General features: G+C 38.1%; 1 protein-coding gene across 3 annotated transcripts in view; it reads left to right on the top strand.

Moving 5' to 3' along the window:
• SYT9 (synaptotagmin 9) overlaps nt 1–26,601 on the top strand; it is a 226,325-nt gene that overhangs the window by 62,870 nt on the left and 136,854 nt on the right. The window lies entirely within an intron of this gene.

Raw genomic sequence — 26,601 nt, 5'->3', positions numbered from 1 at the left:
AGGTAACTCTGATATTTTAAAGCCACTTGTTTCTTTCACCTGTCCAAATTCCCTGAGATAACTTTGTTAGCTCCTCTTCCTGGATATGAGCTATTCTGAGGCCAGCATAGCTCTTTTTCTCTGCCATGGCATCCAAATGGACCAAGCACCACCGTCCTTATTCAGCTCAGACACTGATTCAGCTTGAGTCTGGAGCCTATTTAGTGAAAGACTAATCTGTGTCTAATGACCAAATACCTACACCAGTACCTTCTTATCCTCAGCCACTTTTATGAACTAGGGACTCACCCATGCTTTGTTTGCCCTGTGGGACACCTTCTCTCCACATGCCACAGGGTTCCAGTGCCAACTTTGTGCTGCTATCCAAATAAACAAAATGTAGCATGGGAGCCTGCTGGCCTTTATCATAATGATGAGGAAAGAAAGAAAGGAGTTGGAGCTGGATAAGGTGCAGAGAATAGCAGTTGATGAAACCAAGGTGATTTGGGATACTGGGGAAGGAATAGTTCTCTTTATCTTAAAAGATAATAATACACATAAACCCAACAATGGATGCTGGGGAGAGCAAGGATTGTCTCCCAAATCCCAATGGACAAAATCAGGAAGCAACATGAGAAGGTTTAAAGAAACAAAATGGGAAGGCTGCTTATACAAAGATACGAATGGCTCAGGCATCACCCCCCACTGGGGTATTTACTAAGTCTCCCTGGTTGTGGGAGCTGAGACACTGCCAGCTGCAGTGAGGTGCCTTGAACTTATGTCTCATCTCAGGTATGGTAGGGAGGTGTTGGTCACACCATCTAATGAGACATCAATTTATATTTTTTGACAAATGGATTCCATAAAGTAGCTGGAGAGGTTATTAGAAAGTTCAATAAGGATCTTGCTGAGAGTTGCCTTTAGAGACTTTGTGGTGAGAGCAACATTGACTGTGCAGTGGCTGATACAAATCTGGATAAGGCTGATGATCCCTGGTGGGAACAACTCCTAGGACAGGTTCCTGTGGAACAAGAATATGGAGTGGCAGGTGATAGAGACCTTCTGGCCCTGAGATCACTGCCATTTCAGCATTCTCTTGGGAGTAAAAGTTTCTTTTCCATTGTTGGAAAATCCTGGATTTCCATAGGGTTAAGGAGAATGTGAAATTATTTATCAAGGAGGAAAACCAATAAAGATACAGGCTTCAGATTTCTCGGTTGTTTCCTCAGGCAAACAATAAATCTTCTGAGCATTGATCTAAGCCTTTGGATGGCCATGGGAGAGGGTAGGTCCTGTCAATGGAATTACAGGCTATTTCATAGTCTGCCATATTTTTAAATTCCATTTTAAAAAATGTTATTTGGGGTTGTGGGTTTTTTTTTTGTACAGAGACTGAACATAAAGAGCTGAGATTTGCCATGGTTCTCTTTTTATAATATAGAATGTATATAATATAGTAAATGTAATAATATGGATTAATGAAGGAAAAATTAAATGAACAGGCCTGAACCCACCATTTAGTTGAATAGAACATTACCAGTACTTCTATTGACCCTTGAATTGTCCTCTATTACATTCCCTCTCAGTCCAGTCCTGCCAAGAGAAAACCACTATCTTTAATTTTACTTATATCATCATATAAAAATATATATGCATATATATATGACAATATGGGTTTGGGTTTTGTCTATTTTGGCCTTTTATAGCTCTTCTTTGACTAGCTTTTTTTCTTCGGTCAACATTGATTATGGCGTTTAATAATAGAAATAAGCAGAGCAGCTGTGGCTTATGTATCTTCATTGCTATATAATACTCCATTGTATTAATATTAATATATGACAAATTTGCATTCTTGTATTGATGACATTCAGGATGTTACTTTTTCTGTGATTCTGAATAACATTGCAGAGATTTTTGTACACATCTTTTGGTTCACATATGCAATAATTTCTCTAGAGTATATCCCTGATAGAGGTAAGGTATACATGTGTCCAGCTTTTCTAGATAATGACAAAGTATTTTTCAGTTGTTTTCATGTATCACAAATTGATCCTTCCACTGTTGAAATGTAATGATCCCTAGTGTTCCACTTTCTCTCCAACTCTTGCAATTGCCACACTGATTAATGTATGTGTGTGCATGTATGCAAAATGATATATTATTGGCATTTCTTCAGTTGTCTGATTTGACCATCTTTTGATATGTTTATTGGTCATTCATGTTTTCTTGTGAAAATTCTTGTTCAGCACTTATTCTTTTGTTTTCCTTTCCTTGTTGATTCACATAGGCTTTTTAAGCAGTTGGGATGCAAATCCCTTGTTGGTTATGTGTTTTACAAACATCATCTCTCAGTTTATGGCTGTCTTTGTATTCACTTTATGGTGTCTTTGATAAATAGAGGTTATGTTTAGTGTAATAAAATGTATCAGTATTTTCCATTGTAAATTAGCACATTTGTGTCCTACTTAAGAAGTACTTCCTTACCCTATGTCAGGAAAGATATTTCTCCTATGCTTTCTATTAGAAGTGTTAAGGTTTTGTCTTCCTCAATTATGATTTTAATCCATCTAGAATGGAAATGTTTACATAGTGTTATATAGGCATCATGTATCAGTCAACTTGGGCTGCCATAACAAAATACCATAAACTGGGCAACTTAAACAATAGATATTTATTTCTTAGAGTTCTGGAGCCTGGGATATCCAAGACCAAGGTTCAGCAGATTCCATTCCTGGTGAGGCTCTCTTCCTGGCTCACCTTCTCGCTGTGCCCTCATGTGACAGAGAGAGGGAGAGAGCTCTGGTTCTAGTCTTTCTTCCTCTTCTTATAAGGATACTAATCCTACAATGGGGGCTCCACACTCATGACCTCATGTAAACCTGATTACCTCCCAAAAGCTTCGTTTCCAAATACTGTCACAATCACAGTGGGGATTAGGGTTTCAATATATAAGTTGGGAGGGACAAAACCATTCAGTCCATAACATATCCATATTTATTTTTCTATATGGGTAAAAAATTTTCTGGCATATTTTCCCAATAATATGCACTGTATGCTCTCTCCTATATAGATTTCTGTATATGCAGAACCTGTTTCTGAATTCTCTTTTCTGTCCACTGGGATGTTTAACTATCTCTATGAATAGCACAATTTGCAAATTACTATTGTTCTATGATAAGCCTTAATATCTGGAAGGGCAAATCATCCAGCCTACCTCTTTTTTAGTTCAACCTTGGCTGGTACTTGACTTTTCTCACATATTTTAGAATCACATTGCCAAGTTAAACACCCTTTCTGGTATTTGGATTTGTATGAAGTCTATTGATTAATTTATGAAAATTTTATATCTTTTGTGATATTGAGTCTTTCTACACATGACCATAGTATATGTCTCCATTTACTTATTCTTTTACTTATTTCTTCTTTAAAGTTTTTTATTCAAAGCCTATAATTTTCTACATTAAGATCTTGCATGTCTCTTGTTAGATTTATTGCTAGGTACATTACTTTTTGTTCTTTTAAATGGTATCTTTTCTAAAATTTCATTTTATAACTATTGCTAGTGTATAGTTAAAATTCTTTATATTAATATATCTTCTATTTGGCAGTCTTGTAGAACTCATTCATGCCTTTTTTTTTTTTTTATGGCATTTTGCTCTTGTCACTCAGGCTGGAGTGCAATGGCACAATCGAGGCTCACTGCAACCTCTGCCTCCAGGGTTCAAGTGATTCTCCTGCCTCAGCCTCCTGAGTAGCTGGAATTACAGGCACCCACTACCATGTCTGGCTAATTTTTGTATTTTTAGTGGAGACGGGGTTTCACCGTGTTGGCCAGGCTGGTCTCAAACTCCTAACCTCAGGAGATCTGCCGGCCTTGGCTTCCCAAAGTGCTGGGATTACAGGCATGAGCCACTGTGCCCGGCCTAGAACTCATTAATTCTTATAATTTGATTGTAGATTCTCCTGGATTTTCTTTGTAGATAATCAGTCATCTGTGAATTATGATAGTTTTCTTTGTTTCTTTCTAATCTGTATACCTTTTATTATTTTTTGTTGTTATTTAATGCACAGACTAGGATTTCCAGTACAGTGCTAAATAATCATTATGATAGTAGATATCTTTGACTTGTTTCTTATTTTAATAGCATGTCTTTAAATTTCCATAGAGTATGATTTTAGCTATATATATATATATATATATATTTTTTTTTTAATGGAGTTTCACTCTTGTTGCCTAGGCTGGAGTACGATGGTGTGATCTCAGCTCACCTTAACCTCCCGGGCTGAAGCGATTCTACTGCCTCAGCCTCCCAAGTAGCTGGAATTAGTAGGCATGCACTACCACACCCAGCTAATTTTGTATTTTTAGTAGAGACAGGGTTTCTCCATGTTGGTCAAGCCTCCCAAGTAGCTGGAGTTAGTAGGCATGCACTACCACACCCAGCTAATTTTGTATTTTTAGTAGAGACAGGGTTTCTCCATGTTGGTCAAGCTGGTCTCGAACTCCTGACCTCAGGTGATCTGCTCGCCTCCGCCTCCCAAAGTGCTGGGATTACCGTCATGAGCCACTGCGCCCGGCCTTAGCTATATATATTAATATGGATACATGCACCATATTAAGAATGTTTTACTCTATTCAGAGTTGAGTAAGCCTTTTTATCACACGTAATTGTTTTATCGTATGGTATAATCCAGTGAGGTTTTTTTACTCCTTTAATCTGCTATTTTGGTCAATTACGTTGATTGATTTTCTAATTTTGAGCCAATCTTATATTCCTAGAGTGATCCACACTGATCTTGATATAGTACATTTTCTTTACACTGCTGAGTTCAGTTTGCTAATATTTCATTTAGCATTTTATTGCTTCTGTGCTCATGAGTGGTGCATGTAATATACTGTCTTGTACTGTCCTTGTCTGGCTTGGAATCGAGGTAATTCTTGCTTTATAAAGTTAGTTTGGGGCATTATTTTGGATGCCTGCCATTTGTTCCTGCTCAGTGTCCCTGAAGGCTTTGGGGTTTTTGTGTATCTTTCTTCAAACTGGAAGAATGCCCCTAGTTTCTGACTTCTCCTTAGGTTCAGACCATGAGAAAGGGAGGAGAGTGGGGTCAGGATATTCATTCCCCTATTTCTTTTTTTTTTCTTTTCTTCTTTTTCTTTCTTTTTTTTTTTTTTTTTTTGAGACGGAGTCTTGCTTTGTTGTCCAGGGCTATTTCTTGAGGTATCTGTAGGCTGGCAATAACTTTCAACTGAAAGCCACAGCTCTGGAATATGCCTTTATTTTGCTTTTATTCTTAAAAGATTGTCTGGGAATAACAATTTGGGAGCACAAAACTGAGTTACTTTGATTTTGGCATTATAAAACTATCATTTCATTGTCTTCTGACCTCCAATTGTTTTTGAGAAGTCGACATTTAGTCTAATATTTATTCCTTTGTATAGGAATAAAACTATAATTACCACAGACCCCATAAAACTAGATCAGTAGTAATTTAGGTACGAATGTTTTAAATGCATAACAATGCAAGTTGTCAGTATTAGGTCAAATACAGCTAGAAAGAGTAGTTTTCTTATGGTAGTGCAAGTTTGTATTAATGGTTAGAAACTGGCTGAGGGGACTTTTGTTTCTTTTTTACACAGAGCAAGTCTAAGACAGGCATGATATTGGGGACAATATCTGTTTAATAAGCACGGCAGAAGTTCTGTGTTGTTTATCCTTTAACGATGTGACTCTCAGGCTCTGCAGTCCTCTGAATGCTAGAAGCTAAGCCACCAGAGACTCACATTTACCTCCATTCAAGCTCCAGCTCCAGAGTTTACTTACCTCTGTGGATTCATGCTTTCTTGTTGTTTCTGTCCACTGAGAAATTCTCTTTCTGGTCCGTCAGCTCTGCTACACATTAAGAAGAATTTTTTAATCAGTATTTTTACCTGAAGGAGTTTCTGTGAGTATTCAAACCTATTGCAAGAAACACTGCTATATTGCTCAAAGCTTATTTTTAAAAAGCTGTTTTGCTTATACTAACTGAATAGTAATCTGTGTATTATATATTTGTCTTTCAATTGAGTAGAACTTTAGAGGTCCTTCAATCTAGCAGATAAAGCTGAGATGAATGGCCATTAGGAGATTCAGCTGAGGTTACATAGCTGAATAATAGCCAAATCAAAATTAAGACCAAGTTTTTTAAATAACCATTTCAGTCTGTGTAGGAAAAAGTGGCTCAAAATGATCATATATACTGGTTTACTTCTCCTTCCCGTCTTTACCTGGCTAACTCCCACTAAGCTCTTAAATCTCAGCTTATGTGCTGTTTCTTCAGAGAACTCTTTTTCTGAGCCCTGGACTAGCGTAGGTTTTTCTGGCATTTGTTTCCATGACACTCTGTATTTCCATCATTACTCATGCTTCTTTTGTGTATTTGTTCAATTTTCTTTCTATAAGTGCAAAACCCAAATTTGGTTTGCTTCCTACTGGGTGCTCAACCTCTAGAATGGTGTCTGAAAGTTAGATATTTAATAAGCACTTGCTGCATAAAGTGAAACTCCTTATGAGGGACTAATTTGTTGAGTCTCTAGGGACTGATTGAGTTGGAGGCTGTTATGCAGAACTGAACTCATAAACTAATCTTTTTAAAAAAATTCTTTGTTTCTCCAAGGAGAGTGTGAGTTTTATAAATGTTGGCACTCAAATAAAAATTAATCGTCGTGCTTTCCTATGAAAGAACAAAATGGCAATTATTGAGTGTAAAAATGATGGTGTAATTAAACCTCTCAACTACTGAAGCCAGATCAATCAATAATAGTACAATACATCTTTGTGAGGATTTTATCAGTCAGCAAGAGAGATGACAGCATCAAGGGAGAAGGTCAAAATTTCGGAGAGTATGAGTCCAGTGTTCTGGGTTAATGTTGTCTGTCAGGACGATCCTCTTGGCATTTTTAGTATACCCCACTTATTAGTGGCTTTCTGAAAAAGTAGGCATTAAGCACTTCAGGAATCTCTTTCTTGGTGGTTGGCTTAGAAACTGGTTCGGAGACTGTCTCTGGGACCTATGATCACCTCAGTTAGACTCTGATTTGGAGAGGATGCCACAGTTCTCATGTAATGACAATAGAAGTCATGAATTTCCCTCTATGCCAATACAGATTCCAGTTCAGAAAAGGCAAGGACACAGTTTACAACAGCATAGACTTTCTTTTAATGTTAAAAACTTAAAACTCTTATTTCAGCAAGGTTTGTTATTTCGTAGTGACTGATTTGGAGACTTTCCTGTTCTGTCTCCCAAAGGCCTGGGGCCATTCGCAGACCTGATGGAGGTGGACACCTGGAACCACCCAGGCAGGGGGAATATAAGTATTCAGGGAAGTCCAGAGTGCTTGCTCTTCATAGTTGAATACAAATGGGGCAGTCAGGCTCTGTGATTGAACATGTTTATTAATTTGAATCCCTTTTCGTTTTATTGTACCATAAGTCATAAGTGATTATTATATTGATGCAACACAAGTGAGCCCCAAAACTGGGGCTTAGGCCAGGAGAGTTCTTGGCTTCACCCAGGAAATAATTCAAGGGCAGGTCAGTAATGTTTGACAGCAGTCTTTTATTGAACAGTACAGCTCCATGCAGAGCAGGGGTAACTCATAGGCAATGTGCCCAGATCAGCAATGTATGAGCTGTTGGCAACTGAATATATACCCAGTTATACGCACTTCCAATTACATACAAATTAAAGGGCGGGTTAATGCAAATAGAGGGGTGGGTTATTTAGGACTTTCTAGGAAAGGGGCAGTAACTTCTGAGTCATTGCCATGGAAAGGTGGTAACTTCTGGGTTGTTGCCATGGCATTTGTAAACTGTCATGGTGCTGGTAGGAGTGTATGATGTAAATGAGCAATGAGGGCAGCTAGGGATCACTTTCCTTGCTATCTGCTGGCTCTTGCTGGTTCCTTCACTTCATCCCAGTGGGAAATAAGTCCTGCTTGTGTCCTTCCTCCGTATGATTTTAAGGTTGTGTTATATTCGGTGGTGTCCTGGTGGATGCTTAACAACTCGTTGTGGGGCAGGGAGGGGGGAAGGAAGGGGACCTGATTTTAGCATTTGGTGATTCCTGGGTTGCAAATACTCCCAGCAGGGCTGATTTCAAGTTGCCAATGTGACATCACTGAAAGCAGAGTTGGCAAGAGATGCTCACCCACAATTGACTCCCCAAGCTGCTGCCAGCTTATAGGAGCCAGCTCCAGGACACCACTACACATAGTGCTAAAAATGCAAAAAGGACCGGCTGCTTAACTGATCCTAAGGGACAAGCAACTCGAAAAACACCACAGAAAGCCATGGTTTCCAGCTGCCAAGAAGGAAGCCAGGTTCCTTCTATAATGTGGGTGAAGTCTGGATACTACTGGGGTCTACTGAGCTGTATCTTTATGGGAGTCCACTGAATCTCACCCTATCATTTTTCCCACTTGTGATCCCTCAGACATATTATCCCCTTGATGTCTAGATTATTCAGAGGGAGTGAAAAGTGGCAGCACTGTAGAATAGCACAACTGAAGGAAGGGATTGATGAAGCTACAGGTCTCTGACAAAGAGACTTCAATAGCTTTTATTCTAGTGAGGGTGCCAGGACAAAGTGTTTAGTTTTTTTAATAAAATATATACCATCAACATATGAACCACCAATATATTAGCCAATATGTAAACATCAGTCAATCCAGAATTTAGCTGAAGAAAGAGAACATCATCAGTCTCTTTGAAGCCTCCTATGTGCCGCTCCTCCAAATCCCCCAAGAGATTATCTGTATACTGAATTTTATATCTATAATTCCCTGTTTTTAAAAATCATTTTACCACTTAAGAATAGGCTATTCAGTTTTGCCTGTTGTTGAAATTTATGTGAAAGATATTATATTGTGTCTGTTCTTCTGCAAACTGTTATGTTCAATATTATGTGTATTAAAATAATTTATGTTCATGTACATAACTAGTTCTTTTTTGTTGTGTTGCAGCATGATTTTAGCATTCTATTATATGGTCTACAACAATTTATCTTTCTTCTGTCAATGGTTATTTGAATTAATTTTAAGATTTTTTCTATTTCAGAAAATGCTGCTATTAATCTTTCTCGTATATGTCTCCTGGTAAATACATGCAAGAATTTCTCTAAAGTATATACCTAGGAATGGAGTTGCTAGGTTGAAGAAAATTGTATCTCTAAGAAGTCTGACCACTTACAATCCCAGTAGCAGTATTTGAGACCATCTTAGACTATGTTCTCTCCAACACTTGGACTTGCTATATACTATAATTCTAATAATTTGACCACAGATTCTTTTGAGTTTTGTACATTGACAATAATACTATGCATGAATAAGGACAATTTTGTTTCTTCTTTCTTTTTTAATTATTTTGCTTGCTCTCCCTACCTCATCTTTTTTGCTTGTTTTATTACATTTATTACAATCACCAATACAAATGCCAGTAGAGTAAACCTTGGTTTGTTTCTGTTCTTGAAAAAAATGCTTTGATTATTCATCACTAAGTAGGACATTGGCTGTAGACTTTTTGAAAACCTGAATGGATATTGAATTTTATCAGTTGATTTTCTGTATCTATTGAGAGAATCATGTGTTTTGTTCCTTTTATCTTTTAAAGTAATAAATTACATTGCTATATTTTATACTTTTTATGAAAACTTGTATTTCTGAGATAAATCCAACTTGTTCACAATGTGTTGCTTTTTTATATACATGGATATACATGAATGTGTGTGTGTATGCGTGTGTGTGTTCAGCTATTTGGTTTGCTAATATTTTAAAAATTTTGTGACTAAACTTGTGAGTGAGATCAAACTGTGATTTTTTTTTTCTCTCTTCATCTGCATTTTATTATTAAAGGTGTACAAGGCTTAAAAATGAGTTATGGCACATTATCTCTTTTCCTAGTCTCTTAAAGATTTTGTGTCATTTTGTGTATGATTGAAATAATCTTTTCTGTCAATGTTTAGTAGAACTTTCTAGTATAACTTTCTAGGTCAGATATTTACTTTAGGGGAAATTAATTCAATTTCTTTGATGATTATAATACCAAATTATTTTTTATTTCTTTGAGAATTGATTTTGGTGATTTAGATTTTTCTAGAAATTTGCTTATTTCATCTGTGTTTTGAATGTATTGTCTTAAAGTTCTTCATAATTTTTTCTTCTTATTTCTGCCTGATTTCTGGTTATGTCCTTATTCTCATTTCTAATATAGATTATTTATCCCTGTTCACTTTCTCATTGATCAGTGTCACTGGAGTTTATCAGTCTTATTAGCCTTTTCAAATAACCGACTTTTAATTCTATTAATTCTATTTAATTTTTGTTTTCCATTATTTTTCCTGTATGATTTACTTTCTTTTTTCTTTAGTTTATTCAGTTGATATTTTTTATAATTACTTTTATCTTTAGGTTAGTAATTTGCAGTCTTTTAAAAACTTTTTAAAAATATGCATTTAAGACTATAAATTTCCCTTGAAGTACTGCTTTAGCTTTATGTTTGCAAATTTTGATATTTAGTGTTTTCATTTTTATTTTTATCTAAGCATCTTCTAATATCAAGTATGATTTTTTCTTTGGTCTATATATTGTTTAAAGGTGTGTTTTTAAAATTTCATATTGCATAGTTTTTTTAAGCATTATTTCTGTAACTTAAATGTGATTGGATAATATGGAGTATATTTTATGGATTATTTGATATCTGTTCAAATTTGCTTTATGTTCTCTTACACATCAGTTTTTATAAACGTGCTAGGTGCTCTTGAAAAGATTATGTCTCACTCGTATCTACATCTTGAATAATATTTTTCCTCAGTCTAATATATCAGTTATTGATAAAATGTGTTTTTCATCTCCTACTATGATGGTGGATTTTCAATTTCATCTTTAGTTCTATCAAAATTTCTGCTTAATGTATATATGTAAAAATATGATTTAGTACTTTTTATATATGTCTGGTCTTTTCAACATTTTATTATTATTTAGTGTCACTATGTAGAGAAATGCTTTTTAGGCCTTCAAGTGTTCTTTGGCATTTATAAAGTTTAAAAATTTTTCTTTTAGTTTTGTATATTTCTATTTTTTTTACTTACAAATTTCCTACATCCTTATATTTTAAGTGTAAATGTTGTAAGCAAAGTATAGCTGGATTTTTTTTTAAATCCATTCTGAAAATCATTGACTTTTAACAAGTGAGATTAGTATATTTATGTCATTGTGATTATAAATACATGTGGATTTATTTCTACCATTTTACATTGTTTAAATTCTAATTTTTAAATATTTTTCTTCTTTTAAATTGTTTTGACCCCATTTTACTTTCTCCCTTCTACCAACTTATAAGATACAACCTCTGTTTCTACTTGTTTAGTACTTTCCTAGAAATTACAATATGCATGGTTAATTTAATAAAGTAAAAAGTTAATCAGTGTATTAAACCTCCGTCAAAACTATACTTTTACTTTGGGACATTTGACTCCAATTACCCCCATTCCAGATGACATAACTATTATTTTCTGATATTTTACTCCTATCTTGCCATGGTTTTCTACACTCAGCAATTTGACATTATAATTAATGTTTTATAAAGTCAATGATTGTTTAAATTTACCACATATTTACCACTTGTTTACTATTTCTTCAGACTTTCCTTCTAGATTATTTTTTATGTTTAGTACATTTTTGAGAAATTCCTTCAGTTAAAGATCTATTGATGTTAGCCCTCTCAGTTTTTACTTGTTTGGAAACATTACCATTTCACATTAATAACTGAAAAAAACATAAGTATACAAATCTTGTGTGGATAATTTTTTTTCTCAGTATCTATTCTTTTAGAGTCTTGCCTCCAAACTCCTGGTTTTGAGAAATCAGCTGCTCTCTATGTGTAACACTCTTTTCTCTTCTCTGTGCCATACATTAAGACTTCTCTGTCTGAAATTTGCTTATAGTATGAATGGTGTCGAATTTTTAAAAATTATTGTTTATCTTGCTTAGGATTCATAGGGTGTCAGGAATCTGATATGTCTCATCAATTCTGAAAATTCACAGCCATGATCTCTTTGCGTATTGTCTCTCCCTGATGCTTTCTATCTTTTACTCCTGGAAATCTCTTTAGATATTTTAGACCTATTCACTCTATCTTCCATGTTTGCATGTTTATTCTTTTTTCTATTGATAGTGCAGCTGGGTAATTTCTTTACATCTGTTTTTGAGTACACTAATTCTTTCTTTAGCAGTTTCCAATTAGTACTTAATAATTTCATTGAATTTCTCATTTAAATTGATGCAATTTTCATTCCTAGAAGCTTTGACTCTTAAAACTTTGTTCATTTGTATAATTATTTGATCCATTTTCATACTTTTGACATCTTTTTAGTTCTTTAAACTTCTTTGCTCATATAGTATTTTCAGTCAGATAATTATAAAATATATGACTCGACGTCACTTCTGCGTTTGAGACAAAAGGAAAGTGGCAAGGAAAGAAGGCAGTGATAAGTACCTCTAGGGACTCTTTTTCATCTGGAAAAAGAAAGCAGTCCTAAAAGTCATCCCGATGTCTCCACTTATTTCTTATTGGACAAAGCTCTGTCACAAAACCATCCTCACACTCAAGAAAAGTAATGAAAGCATATTTTTAGCTTTTTCAGCCTGTATGCTGGAAAGTGGCCAGATGAAGGGGTTAGAAATGTAATTTAAGTTAGCTGTGGCATTTGCCCCAGTAGCACAGAAGGAGATGCTCAGGAACCTTTTATTGAATCTGAGTCTGAAATGCACCATCTCATTTAGTCACACTGGGTCCACAAAAGGGAGGACAGGGAAGAAAGCTGAGAAAGCACGCCAGCTCTGTTGGGATTCCTGTGAACATGTGTGGAGGTGATTCCACAGCTCCAAGAAGATAACAGGGGATAGTGATATTTTTCTCTGTAAAAATCTATCCTTGTTTTCCTTATTTTGGATGGAATTTGAAAAAGGGTAAATTTATAAGAGAAATTAAAACATACTTATTTAAAAAAAAAAACTCTCCATGAACGTATATGTGAATGTTCATAGCAGCTTTACTCGTAATTGACAAAAACTGGAAACAACCTAAATGTCCTCCAATGGGTAAAACAATAAACTATTACATACATACAATGGAATGCTACTCAGCAATGAAAGGAACACTCAATGTGTGCATAATATACACACAATAGCATGGATAGATATCAGGTGTGTAATGCAAAGTGAAAAACAGCAAGACTCAAAAATCTACATACTACATTATTTTCTTTATATGAAAAAGGCAAAATTATAGGGATGGAGAACAAATCAACATTTGCCAGGGCTTGGGGATGCGGAGATGGGTTGATGACAAAGGGGCAATATGAGGGAATTGAGGGGTTGGGAGGAGGTGAAACTGCAAATCAAAAATAAATAAAAATTTAAAAATCACTTTTTGAGGAGGAAAATAAAGAATTAAATGAGAAAAATCTAATGAAAAGAGTGACGGTAGAGTTTGAAGATACAGGAATATATAAAATATTTCTGTCTATGTAGGAAGATATAGAATAGATAAGAATAATCAATAGAGCAAGTTCCCTGACAAGTTAGCCAACAGGATCTAAACTATAGGTATAGAGGTTTACTTTAGATAAACAAGGGGACAATATTTTCTTTTGAGATGGAGTTTCCCTCTTGTTGCCTAGGCTGGAGGGCAGTGGCGCGATCTTGGCTCACTGCAACCTTCGCCTCCCAGGTTCAAGCGATTCTCCTGCCTCAGCCTCCTGAGTAGCTGGGAATACAGGTGCCCACCACTACACCTGGCTAATTTTTGTATTTTTAGTAGAGACCGGGTTTCACCATGTTGGCCAGGCTGGTCTTGAATTCCTGACCTCAAGCGATACAGGTGCCCACCACCATGCCCAGCTAATTTTTGTATTTTTAGTAGAGATGGGGTTTCATCATGTTGGCCAGGCTGGTCTTGAACTCCTGACTCAAGTGATCCACTCACCTCAGCCTCCCAAAGTACTGGGATTACACGCGTGAGCCACAGCACCCAGCTGGGGACAATATTTTCTTTGTTATAGGAATTAATAGGAAAAAAGATGAGAGCAAATTCAGGTAAGTTTGTAGATTTGGAGAAGTGTAAAGATAAAACATTAAAAAATGTGCAAAAGGGATAGCAGGGATTTTTTATATTGAGGACCAATACCAATCAACTGGTGGTAGCTGACTAATGTGTTGTGTTAGGAAGGATTTACAAGTAATATCAAGGTTCAGCAAATGAGAAGACTAGGATCTGGTGGCAATGTCTGCCACAAGTTTTAGACAACCAATTACCTTCTATTATTTCAGCTAATTCTTTTTTTTTTTTTTTTTTCTTTTATTGTAATTATTATTATTATTATTATTATTATACTTTAGGTTTTATGGTACATGTGCCCAATGTGCAGGTAAGTTACATATGTATACATGTGCCATGCTGGTGCACTGCACCCACCAACTCGTCATCTAGCATTAGGTATATCTCCCAATGTTATCCCTCCCCCCTCCCCCCAACCCACAACAGTCCCTGAAGTGTGATGTTCCCCTTCCTGTGTCCATGTGTTCTCATTGTTCAATTCCCACCTATGAGTGAGAATATGCGGTGTTTGGTTTTTTGTTCTTGCGATAGTTTACTGAGAATGATGATTTCCAATTTCATCCATGTCCCTACAAAGGACATGAACTCATCATTTCTTATGGCTGCATAGTATTCCATGGTGTAGATGTGCCACATTTTCTTAATCCAGTCTATCATTGTTGGACATTTGGGTTGGTTCCAAGTCTTTGCTATTGTGAATAATGCGGCAATAAACATACGTGTGCATGTGTCTTTATAGCAGCATGATTTATAGTCCTTTGGGTATATACCCAGTAATGGTATGGCTGGGTCGAATGGAATTTCTAGTTCTAGATCCCTGAGGAATCGCCACACTGACTTCCACAAGGGTTGAACTAGTTTACAGTCCCACCAACAGTGTAAAAGTGTTCCTATTTCTCCACATCCTCTCCAGCACCTGTTGTTTCCTGACTTTTTAATGATCGCCATTCTAACTGGTGTGAGATGGTATCTCATTGTGGTTTTGATTTGCATTTCTCTGATGGCCAGTGATGGTGAGCATTTTTTCATGTGTCTTTTGGCTGCATAAATGTCTTCTTTTGAGAAGTGTCTGTTCATGTCCTTCGCCCACTTTTTGATGGGGTTGTTTGTTTTTTTCTTGTAAATTTGTTGGAGTTCATTGTAGATTCTGGATATTAGCCCTTTGTCAGATGAGTAGGTTGCGAAAATTTTCTCCCATTTTGTAGGTTGCCTGTTCACTCTGATGGTAGTTTCCTTTGCTGTGCAGAAGCTCTTTAGTTTAATTAGATCCCATTTGTCAATTTTGGCTTTTGTTGCCATTGCTTTTGGTGTTTTAGACATGAAGTCCTTGCCCATGCCTATGTCCTGAATGGTATTGCCTAGGTTTTCTTCTAGGGTTTTTATGGTTTTAGGTCTAACATTTAAGTCTTTAATCCATCTTGAATTGATTTTTGTACAAGGTGTAAGGAAGGGATCCAGTTTCAGCTTTCTACATATGGCTAGCCAGTTTTCCCAGCACCATTTATTAAATAGGGAATCCTTTCCCCATTTCTTGTTTTTCTCAGGTTTGTCAAAGATCAGATGGTTGTAGATATGTGGCATTATTTCTGACGGCTCTGTTCTGTTCCATTGATCTATATCTCTGTTTTGGTACCAGTACCATGCTGTTTTGGTTACTGTAGCCTTGTAGTATAGTTTGAAGTCAGGTAGCGTGATGCCTCCAGCTTTGTTCTTTTGGCTTAGGATTGACTTGGCGATGCGGGCTCTTTTTTGGTTCCATATGAACTTTAAAGTAGTTTTTTCCAATTCTGTGAAGAAAGTCATTGGTATCTTGATGGGGATGGCATTGAATCTGTAAATTACCTTGGGAAGGATGGCCATTTTCATGATATTGATTCTTCCTACCCATGAGCATGGAATGTTCTTCCATTTGTTTGTATCCTCTTTTATTTCCTTGAGCAGTGGTTTGTAGTTCTCCTTGAAGAGGTCTTTCACATCCCTTGTAAGTTGGATTCCTAGGTATTTTATTCTCTTTGAAGCAATTGTGAATGGGAGTTCACTCATGATTTGGCTCTCTGTTTGTCTGTTATTGATGTATAAGAATGCTTGTGATTTTTGCACATTGATTTTGTATCCTGAGATTTTGCTGAAGTTGCTTATCAGCTTAAGGAGATTTTGGGCTGAGACAATGGGGTTTTCTAGATATACTATCATGTCATCTGCAAACAGGGACAATTTGACTTCCTCTTTTCCTAATTGAATACCCTTGATTTCCTTCTCCTGCCTAATTGCCCTGGCCAGAACTTCCAACACTATGTTGAATAGAAGTGGCGAGAGAGGGCATCCCTGTCTTGTGCCAGTTTTCAAAGGGAATGCTTTCAGTTTTTGCCCATTCAGTATGATATTGGCTGTGGGTTTGTCATAAATAGCTCTTATTATTTTGAGATACGTCCCATCAATTCCTAATTTATTGAGAGTTTTTAGCATGAAGGGTTGTTGAATTTTGTCAAAGGCCTTTTCTGCATCTATTGAGATAATCATGTGGTTTTTGTCTTTGGTTCTGTTTATATGCTGGATTACATTTATTGATTTGCGTATATTGAACCAGCCTTGCATCCCAGGGATGAAGCCCACTTGATCATGGTGGATAAGCTTTTTGATGTGCTGCTGGATTCTGTTTGCCAGTATTTTATTGAGGATTTTTGCATCAATGTTCATCAAGGATATTGGTCTAAAATTCTCTTTTTTTGTTGTGTCTCTGCCAGGCTTTGGTATCAGGATGATGCTGGCCTCATAAAATGAGTTAGGGAGGATTCCCTCTTTTTCTATTGATTGGAATAGTTTCAGAAGGAATGGTACCAGCTCCTCCTTGTACCTCTGGTAGAATTCGGCTGTGAACCCATCTGGTCCTGGACTTTTTTTGGTTGGTAAGCTATTGATTATTGCCATAATTTCAGCTCCTGTTATTGGTCTATTCAGAGATTGAACTTCTTCTTGGTTTAGTCTTGGGAGGGTGTATGTGTTGAGGAATTTATCCATTTCTTCTAGATTTTCTAGTTTATTTGCATAGAGGTGTTTGTAATATTCTCTGATGGTAGTTTGTATTTCTGTGGGATCGGTGGTGATATCCCCTTTATCATTTTTTATTGCATCTATTTGATTCTTCTCTCTTTTTTTCTTTATTAATCTTGCTAGCGGTCTATCAATTTTGTTGATCCTTTCAAAAAACCAGCTCCTGGATTCATTTATTTTTTGAAGGGTTTTTTGTGTCTCTATTTCCTTCAGTTCTGCTCTGATTTTAGTTATTTCTTGCCTTCTGCTAGCTTTTGAATGTGTTTGCTCTTGCTTTTCTAGTTCTTTTAATTGTGATGTTAGGGTGTCAATTTTGGATCTTTCCTGCTTTCTCTTGTGGGCATTTAGTGCTATAAATTTCCCTCTACACACTGCTTTGAATGCATCCCAGAGATTCTGGTATGTTGTGTCTTGGTTCTCGTTGGTTTCAAAGAACATCTTTATTTCTGCCTTCATTTCGTTATGTACCCAGTAGTCATTCAGGAGCAGGTTGTTCAGTTTCCACGTAGTTGAGCGGTTTTGAGTGAGATTCTTAATCCTGAGTTCTAGCTTGATTGCACTGTGATCTGAGAGACAGTTTGTTACAATTTCTGTTCTTTTACATTTATTGAGGAGAGCTTTACTTCCAAGGATATGGTCAATTTTGGAATAGGTGTGGTGTGGTGCTGAAAAAAATGTATATTCTGTTGATTTGGGGTGGAGAGTTCTGTAGATGTCTATTAGGTCCACTTGGTGCAGAGCTGAGTTCAATTCCTGGGTATCCTTGTTGACTTTCTGTCTCGTTGATCTGTCTAATGTTGACAGTGGGGTGTTAAAGTCTCCCATTATTAATGTGTGGGAGTCTAAGTCTCTTTGTAGGTCACTCAGGACTTGCTTTATGAATCTGGGTGCTCCTGTATTGGGTGCATATATATTTAGGATAGTTAGCTCTTCTTGTTGAATTAATCCCTTTACCATTATGTAATGGCCTTCTTTGTCTCTTTTGATCTTTGTTGGTTTAAAGTCTGTTTTATCAGAGACTAGGATTGCAACCCCTGCCTTTTTTTGTTTTCCATTTGCTTGGTAGATCTTCCTCCATCCTTTTATTTTGAACCTATGTGTGTCTCTGCACGTGAGATGGGTTTCCTGAATACAGCACACTGATGGGTCTTGAGTCTTTATCCAATTTGCCAGTCTGTGTCTTTTAATTGGACCATTTAGTCCATTTACATTTAAAGTTAATATTGTTATGTGTGAATTTGATCCTGTCATTATGATGTTAGCTCGATGTTTTGCTCGTTAGTTGATGCAGTCTCTTCCTAGTCTCAATGGTCTTTACATTTCAGTATGATTTTGCAGTGGCTGGTACCGGTTGTGCCTTTCCATGTTTAGCGCTTCCTTCAGGAGCTCTTTTAGGGCAGGCCTGGTGGTGACAAAATCTCTTAGCATTTGCTTGTCTGTAAAGTATTTTATTTCTCCTTCACTTATGAAGCTTAGTTTGGCAGGATATGAAATTCTGGGTTGAAAATTCTTTTCTTTAAGAATGTTGAATATTGGCCCCCACTCTCTTCTGGCTTGTAGGGTTTCTGCCGAGAGATCCGCTGTTAGTCTGATGGGCTTCCCTTTGATGGTAACCCGACCTTTCTCTCTGGCTGCCCTTAACATTTTTTCCTTCATTTCAACTTTGGTGAATCTGACAATTATGTGTCTTGGAGTTGCTCTTCTCGAGGAGTATCTCTGTGGCGTTCTCTGTATTTCCTGAATCTGAATGTTGGCCTGTCTTGATAGATTGGGGAAGTTCTCCTGGATAATATCCTGCAGAGTGTTTTCCAACTTGTTTCCATTCTCCCCGTCACTTTCAGGTACACCAATCAGACGTAGATTTGGTCTTTTCACATAGTCCCACATTTCTTGGAGGCTTTGCTCGTTTCTTTTTATTCTTTTTTCTCTAAACTTCCCTTCTCGCTTCATTTCATTCATTTCATCTTCCAGGGCTGATACCCTTTCTTCCATTTGATCGCATCGGCTCCTGAGGCTTCTGCATTCTTCACGTAGTTCTCGAGCCTTGGTTTTCAGCTCCATCAGCTCCTTTAAGCACTTCTCTGTATTGGTTATTCTAGTTATACATTCTTCTAAATTTTTTTCAAAGTTTTCAACTTCTTTGCCTTTGGATTGAATATCCTCCTGTAGCTCGGAGTAATTTGATCGTCTGAAGCCTTCTTCTCTCAGCTCGTCAAAGTCATTCTCCGTCCAGCTTTGTTCCGTTGCTGGTGAGGAACTGCGTTCCTTTGGAGGAGGAGAGGTACTCTGGTTTTTAGAGTTTCCACTTTTTCTGCTCTGTTTTTTCCCCATCTTTGTGGTTTTATCTACTTTTGGTCTTTGATGATGGTGATGTACAGATGGGTTTTTGGTGTGGATGTCCTTTCTGTTAGTTTTCCTTCTAACAGACAGAACCCTCAGCTGCAGGTCTGTTGGAGTACCTGGCCGGCCGTGTGAGGTGTCAGTCTGCCCCTGCTGGGGGGTGCCTCCCAGTTAGGCTGCTCGGGGGTCAGGGGTCAGGGACCCACTTGAGGAGGCAGTCAGCCCGTTCTCAGATCTCCAGCTGCGTGCTGGGAGAACCACTGCTCTCCTCACAGCTGTCAGACAGGGACATTTAAGTCTGCAGAGGTTACTGCTGTCTTTTTGTTTGTCTGTGCTCTGCCCCCAGAGGTGGAGCCTACAGAGGCAGGCAGGCCTCCTTGAGCTGTGGTGGGCTCCACCCAGTTCAAGCTTCCAGGCTGCTTTGTTTACCTAAGCGAGCCTGGGCAATGGTGGGCGCCCCTCCCCCAGCCTCGCTGCCGACTTGCTGTTTGATCTCAGACTGCTGTGCTAGCAATCAGCGAGACTCCGTGGGCGTAGGACCCTCTGAGCCAGGTGCGGGCTATACTCTCCTGGGGCACCGTTTCCTAAGCCCGTCGGAAAAGCACAGTATTCGGGTGGGAGTGGCCCGATTTTCCAGGTGCCGTCTGTCACCTCTGGAAGGGGAACTCCCTGACCCCTTGCGCTTCCCGAGTGAGGCAATGCCTCGCCCCTGCTTCGGCTGGCGCACGGTGCACTCACCCACTGACCTGCGCCCACTGTCTGGCACTCCCTAGTGAGATGAACACGGTACCTCAGATGGAAATGCAGAAATCACCCGTCTTTTGCGTCGCTCGCGCTGGGAGCTGTAGACCGGAGCTGTTCCTATTCGGCCATCTTGGCTCCATTCTCCTCAGCTAATTCTCTCTAATTGTATGTATTGCAAGAAATCACACACACATTCTCTACCTATAATAACCTTACTTTTCTACTTCTCTTTGTTTAACTAAAGGCTATTCACAAGCCAAGGAGTTTGAGACTAGCCTGGGCAACATGGTGAAACCCCGTTTCTACCAAAAAAAATATGTAATAGTACAAAAATTAGCCAGACATGGTGGTGGGTGCCTGTAGTCCCACCTACTTGGAGGGCTGAGGTGGGAGCATCACCTAAGCCCAGGGAGGTCAAGGCTGCAATGAACCATGATTGTGCCACTGCACTCCAGCCTGGGGGACAGAGTGAGACCCTGTCTGAAAAAAAGCTATTTACATTAGAAGTTCTCACTAAGCAACCCCTCTATATATGCACCCAGAATAGATGAGATGCTTCTTGTGTGCTCTTCAAGCATCCTATATGTCCCTCTTCACCACAGTTATCACATTAGATTGTAAGTATCTATGTATCTCTGCCTACCACACTAGAATAGTTGTTCCTTTAAGAGAAAGTCTGTAACTATATTCTTATTATTTAACCTAAGAGATGGATAGTAAAATTATTTTTGAGTGAGCAGGTGAATGAAGGAAACGAAAATAGCTCCAATATGGCGTGTGAATCTTAATTTGGAATTCCTGGAAGCAGAAGCCGAGAGGGATTCTCATGCAAGTGATTTAGTAAAGGACTGCTCTCAAGTGAAACCCATAAAGAAGAAAGGGAGGCAGGTGGGTGAGGGGAAAGAGCGAGGTAAAGGTGATCAGCTAAAGCCTTTCCTGAGCCTGATCCCACAAGGAGCGCTGGAGCGTGAAGAGCACCACTGAGGTATCCCACCCTGAGACGAGGGGGCCACCGTTTTACCCTGTGCTAGTCTTTCTTGGGCTGTGGGACACCTCTGGGAAAGGGTATAACTTGCCTGTCATTTTCAAGATGGTTCCCATCAGCTGAGGAGTATTTTCCCAAGAAATATAGAGCCATGAACTGTTCGCAGCCAACGCTCATAGCCGCTAAGGAATGGATGCACTGGCTTTGTCAAAGGGGATGTAGGCAGGGAACAATAGGGTCTATTGCAGTGTGACAGGACAATGGGAAAGGGGTTATGGGAACATAGGTGGGACCCTGACTCCCATGACCTCTGAGATATAGAAAAAGGAAGGAGAAAGAGAAGAGGGATCCTCTTCCCCTCACCTCCCACCCCACATACTCCTTTCCTAGGTGAGATTTGGCTTGCTGCCTTGGCGTTGTGGCTACCAAAGACAGGTGTCTGCACAGCAGGCTGGATGCTCCTGAGAAGGAGGTTGGCTTTGCAGAAAGCTGAGGTGGACTTTTGCTGCATCCCCTTCACACAGTTAAATTATTCCATGGCTGAATACATGGGGAGGATTGAGCTAGATGAAAAAACAGATCTTCTACAAACCTGGAACAGCTGTAAAAGAAATAGAGTTGTCAAGGTCAGCAATTTCATCTCTGAAGAAAGGTGAGACCAGTAAGGGAGAACATTCCCCTGGGACTACATTTAATGGTCTTCTACCTATGGAAGTATTACTATCCAAAGTAGTGATCCAGTTTCCCGACAGAAAGCCTTGTCCCATGGATTGGCATTTGCTTGCTTGGAAAATGAGTTTTCAACCTTTCGAGAATCGAAACAGTCTGTGGTATTTACAATACAGCCTTACTGTCCAGTAGCTAAATGTAGTCTAATTCTAACAGATGGCTCTCCAGGGAAATTTTCCTTCAGATTGGATTATGCTTCCAGGCTGAAATTCACTAATTAAGGGGAGTCTAAATAAACATAGTGGGGGAGTGAGAGGGAGGGGAAGGTAGGCTGTTTCTCAGGAAGCTGTTTTGGAAAGTGGCCGTATTTGCAATCTTTATCTTTCCAGCTCCACACACTCAGCTATGTGGAGAATCTAGGCCACTGCTTCGCTAAAGACACGGTAGTGCTGGATCAAGGGTCAGTCTGCCTTCAGCAAGGAGCTATGACTTCGTTTTCTATAAGGCCCTGGCTCTCTAACCTGGTTTTCTCCTATGTTACCTGTCTTGAAATGTAACTTCCGGAATAAATGTATCTTTAAGATGAGCATGACTGACTGTAAAAACTGAACGGATCTATGAATTTGGCTCTGGTAAACATTGCTAACCTTCTTTTATAAAAAGTCTAATACTTTGGTTTTGAAGTCTTCAATATATAAAGATACTCCTCTATTACACATTTCTTAATGCTTACCAGTTTGAGACCTAAATAGCTATAGGACAAGTACATATGGCTATCAGATACGGAAGGATGAATTTTGCATGAGTGGGCTGAGAAAAATCCAATTTGGAAGTCAGGAAGTGAGTTCTGTTCTGGGTCAGGAAGTTAGTTGCAGTTTTGTCTCCATCATCATTCAACAAATGTTTTTGAATACTCACTGTCTGCCAGGCAATGTATTGGACATCAAGCACATAATGGCCCTTACCCTCTTGGGGCTTGTGGTTTTGGGAGATGGGAATGTGGGAAGAAGGGACAGATAGTGAAACAAAACATTGCACAGATAATTACTCACATGTGTTATTGGTGCTGCAGAGGAAACGTAGGCAAGTGCTCCCTGCAGCACCTAACCTGGTCTGGTATATTAAAGAAGGATGCTTGGAGGAAATAACATTGAAGCTGAGACAAAAGGATGGTTAGGCATTTGCCTGAAGAAGGGCAGAGTCCCACGCAAAAGGAACAGGAATGTGGAAAGGCCCCAAGACAGGAACAGTTTTGGCAAGTTCAGGGGAGAAAAAGTGCCGAGTGGTTAAAGATAGGGAAATAAAGTGGAAGAGAGACCAGAACTCAGGCAGGAGCAAGAATAATTAAGATCTTTAAGACAAGAATAAGTCTTTGAGTCTTTATGAGTAATTTTTTTAACAATTTTGGGCAGTTAATTGACACATAGAAATTTACTTTCTTAAAAAATCACTCTGGCTGCAGTGAGGAATGGACAGGAGGGGAGCGTGAGGGGATGGTCATCTATTATAGAAGGCCACTCGCGTGTGGTTAATAGACATGGAGAAAAGTAGCAGATTCCAGAAATTATTTAAGCAGTTTTATTGAGGAATAATTGTATATAATTAACTGCATATGTTTAAAGCACACAATTTGACAGTATTTGACATATATATACATTTGTGAAACCATTTACCATAGTCAATCAAAATAGTGAAAGTATCTGTCACCTCAAAACCTTGCCTGTACCCCTTTGTAACCTCTCCTGCCTCCACTCCCTGCCACCCATCCCCCCAATCCCCAGGCAGGTGTTGATCTGTTTTGTCACACTACATTAGTTTAGATTTTCTAGGATTTTATAGAAATAAGCATCATACAGAAGGTACTCTGCTTTGTTTGACTTCTTTCAATCAGAATAATTATTTTTGAGATTAATTCATGTTGTATGTATTAATAATTCAATCTTTTTATTGCTGAATACTATTCCATTGCATAGATATACCACTTTTTGTTTATCCCTTGCCTATTAATGAACATTTGGGTTATTTTCAGTTTGGGATATTACAGGTAAAGCTGCCATGAACATTCATGTGCTTTGTATGGACATATGCTTTTACTTCTGTCACATAATGACCTAGGAATAGAATGCTGGATTAGATGGTAGGTGTATGTCTACCTTTTGATGAAATTGCTAAACTGTTTACCAAAATGGTTGTATCATTTTACATTTACACCAGCTATGAACTGTGAAAGTTCTAGTTGCTCTACATTCTCACCAGCACTTGGTAGTTGGTCTTTCATTTTAGACATTCTAAGAGGTATGAAATAGAATCTCATTGTGATTTTTACATTTCCCTAATAACAAGTGAAACTGAGCATCATTTCATGTGCTTATCTACCATCTATTTATCTTTCTTGATAAAGTGTACAAAATCTTTGGTCAATTTTTAATAGTTTTTTTTAACTTTCATTTTAGGTTTAGTGGTACATCTGCAGGTTTGCTATATAGGTAAACACATGTCATAGGAGTTCGTTGTACAGATTATTTTTTCACCTGGGTACTAGGCCTAGTACCCAATAATTATTTTTTCTGATCCTTTCCCTCCTCCCATCCTCCACCCCCAGAAGGTTCCAGTGGTTGCTCTTCCCCTCTTTGTGTCCATGTGTTCTCATCATTTAGCTCCTACTTGTAAGTGAGAACATGTGGTATTTGGTTTTCTGTTCCTGTGTTAGTTTGCAAAGGATAATGACCTTTAGTTCCATTCATGTTCCTCCAAAGAACATGATGTCATTCTTTTTTATGGATGCATAGTAGTCCATGGAATATTTTTTATGGCTGCATAGTATTCTGTGGTATATATGTACCACATTTTCTTTATCCAGTCTGCCACTGATGGGCATTTAGGTTGAGTCCATGTCTTGCTATTGTGAATAGTGCTGCAATGAATATACACATGCATGTGTCTTTATGCTAGAACAATTTATATTCCTTTGGGTATATACCCAGTAATGGGATTGCTAGGTCAAATGGTAGTTCTGTTTTTAGCTCATTGAGATATCGCCACACTGCTTTCCACAATGGTTGAATTAATTTACACTCCCACCAACAGTGTATAAGCCTTCTCTTTTCTCCATAACCTTGCCAGCATCTGTTATTTTTTGACTTTTTAGTAGTAGCCATTCTGACTGGCATGGGATGGTATCTCATTGGCGTTTTCATTTGCATTTCTCTAATGATCACTGATACTGAGCTCTTTTTCATATTTTTGTTGGTCACGTATCTGTCTTCAGAAAAATGTCTGTTCATGTCCTTTGCCCACTTTTTAATAGGGTTGTTTGTTTTTCTCTTGAGAATTTATTTACATTCCTTATAAATGCTGGATATTAGACCTTTGTTAGATGCATAGTTTGCAAGTATTTTCTCCTATTCTGTAGTTTGTTTGTTTACTCTGTTGATAGTTTCTTTTGTTGTGCAGAAGCTCTTAAGTTTATTTAGATCCCATTTGTCAATTTTAGCTTTAGTTGCAGTTGCTTTTGGCATCTTCATCATTAAATATTTGCCATTTCTATGTCCAGAATGATATTGCCTAGGTTGTATTCCAGGATTTTTATAGTTTTGGGGTTTACATTTAAGTCTTTAATCCATCTTGAGTTAATTTTTGTATATGGTGTAAGGAAGGGGTCTAGTTTCAATCACCTTCATATGGCTAACCAGTTACCCCAGCACCATTTATTGAATAGGCAGTCTTTTCCCCATTGCTTGTTTTTTCTCAGCTTTGTTGAAAATCAGATAGTTATAGGTATGTGGCCTTATTTCTGGGCTCTCTATTCTATTCCACAGGTCTACGCATCTGTTTTTGTACCAGTATCGTGCTGTTTCAATTACTGTAGCCCTGTAGTAACAGGGTAGTGTTGAGGTTGAGGAATGTGATACCTCCAGCTTTGTTCTTTTTGCTTAGAATTGCCCTGGCTATTTGAGCTGTTTTTGGTTCCATATGAATTTTAAAATAGTTTCTGCTAGTTCTGTAAAGAATGTCATTGGTAGTTTAATAGGAATAGCATTGGATCTTTAAATTGCTTTGGGCGGTGTGGCCATTTTAATATTGATTCTTCTGATCCATGAGCATGGAATGTTTTTTCATTTGTTTGTGTCACCTCTGATTTCTTTGAGCAGTATTTTGTAATTCTCACTGTAGAGATCTTTACCTTCCTGGTTAGCTGTATCCCTAGGTATTTTATTCTTTTTGTGACAATTGTGAATGGGATTGCATTCCTGATTTGGCTCTTGGCTTGGCTGTTGTTGGTGTGTAGGAATGTTAGTGATTTTTATATGTTGATTTTTGTATCCTGAAAATTTGCTGAAGTTGTTTCTCAGCTTAAGGAGCTTTGGGGCCAAAATGATGGTTTTTTTTAGGTATAGGATCATGTCATCTGCAACCCGAGATAGTCTGACTTCCTCTCTTCCTATTTGGATGTGCTTTATTTCTTTCTTTGCCTGATTGCTCTTTCTCTGCCTGATTGCTTTGATCAGGACTGCCAATGCTATGTTGAATAGAAGTGGTGAGAAAGGGTATTCATGTCTTGTGCCAGTTTTCAAGGGAATTCTTCCAGTTTTTATCCATTCAGTATTATGTTGCCTGTGGGTTTGTCATAGATGGATCTTATTATTTTGAAGTATGTTCCTTCAAGGCCTAGTTTAT

The sequence above is a fragment of the Pongo abelii genome, chromosome 9 (assembly GCF_028885655.2).
Source record: "Pongo abelii isolate AG06213 chromosome 9, NHGRI_mPonAbe1-v2.0_pri, whole genome shotgun sequence".
NCBI classification, from domain to species: Eukaryota; Metazoa; Chordata; class Mammalia; order Primates; family Hominidae; genus Pongo; species Pongo abelii.
This window is presented reverse-complemented; position numbering and strand designations above follow the sequence as displayed.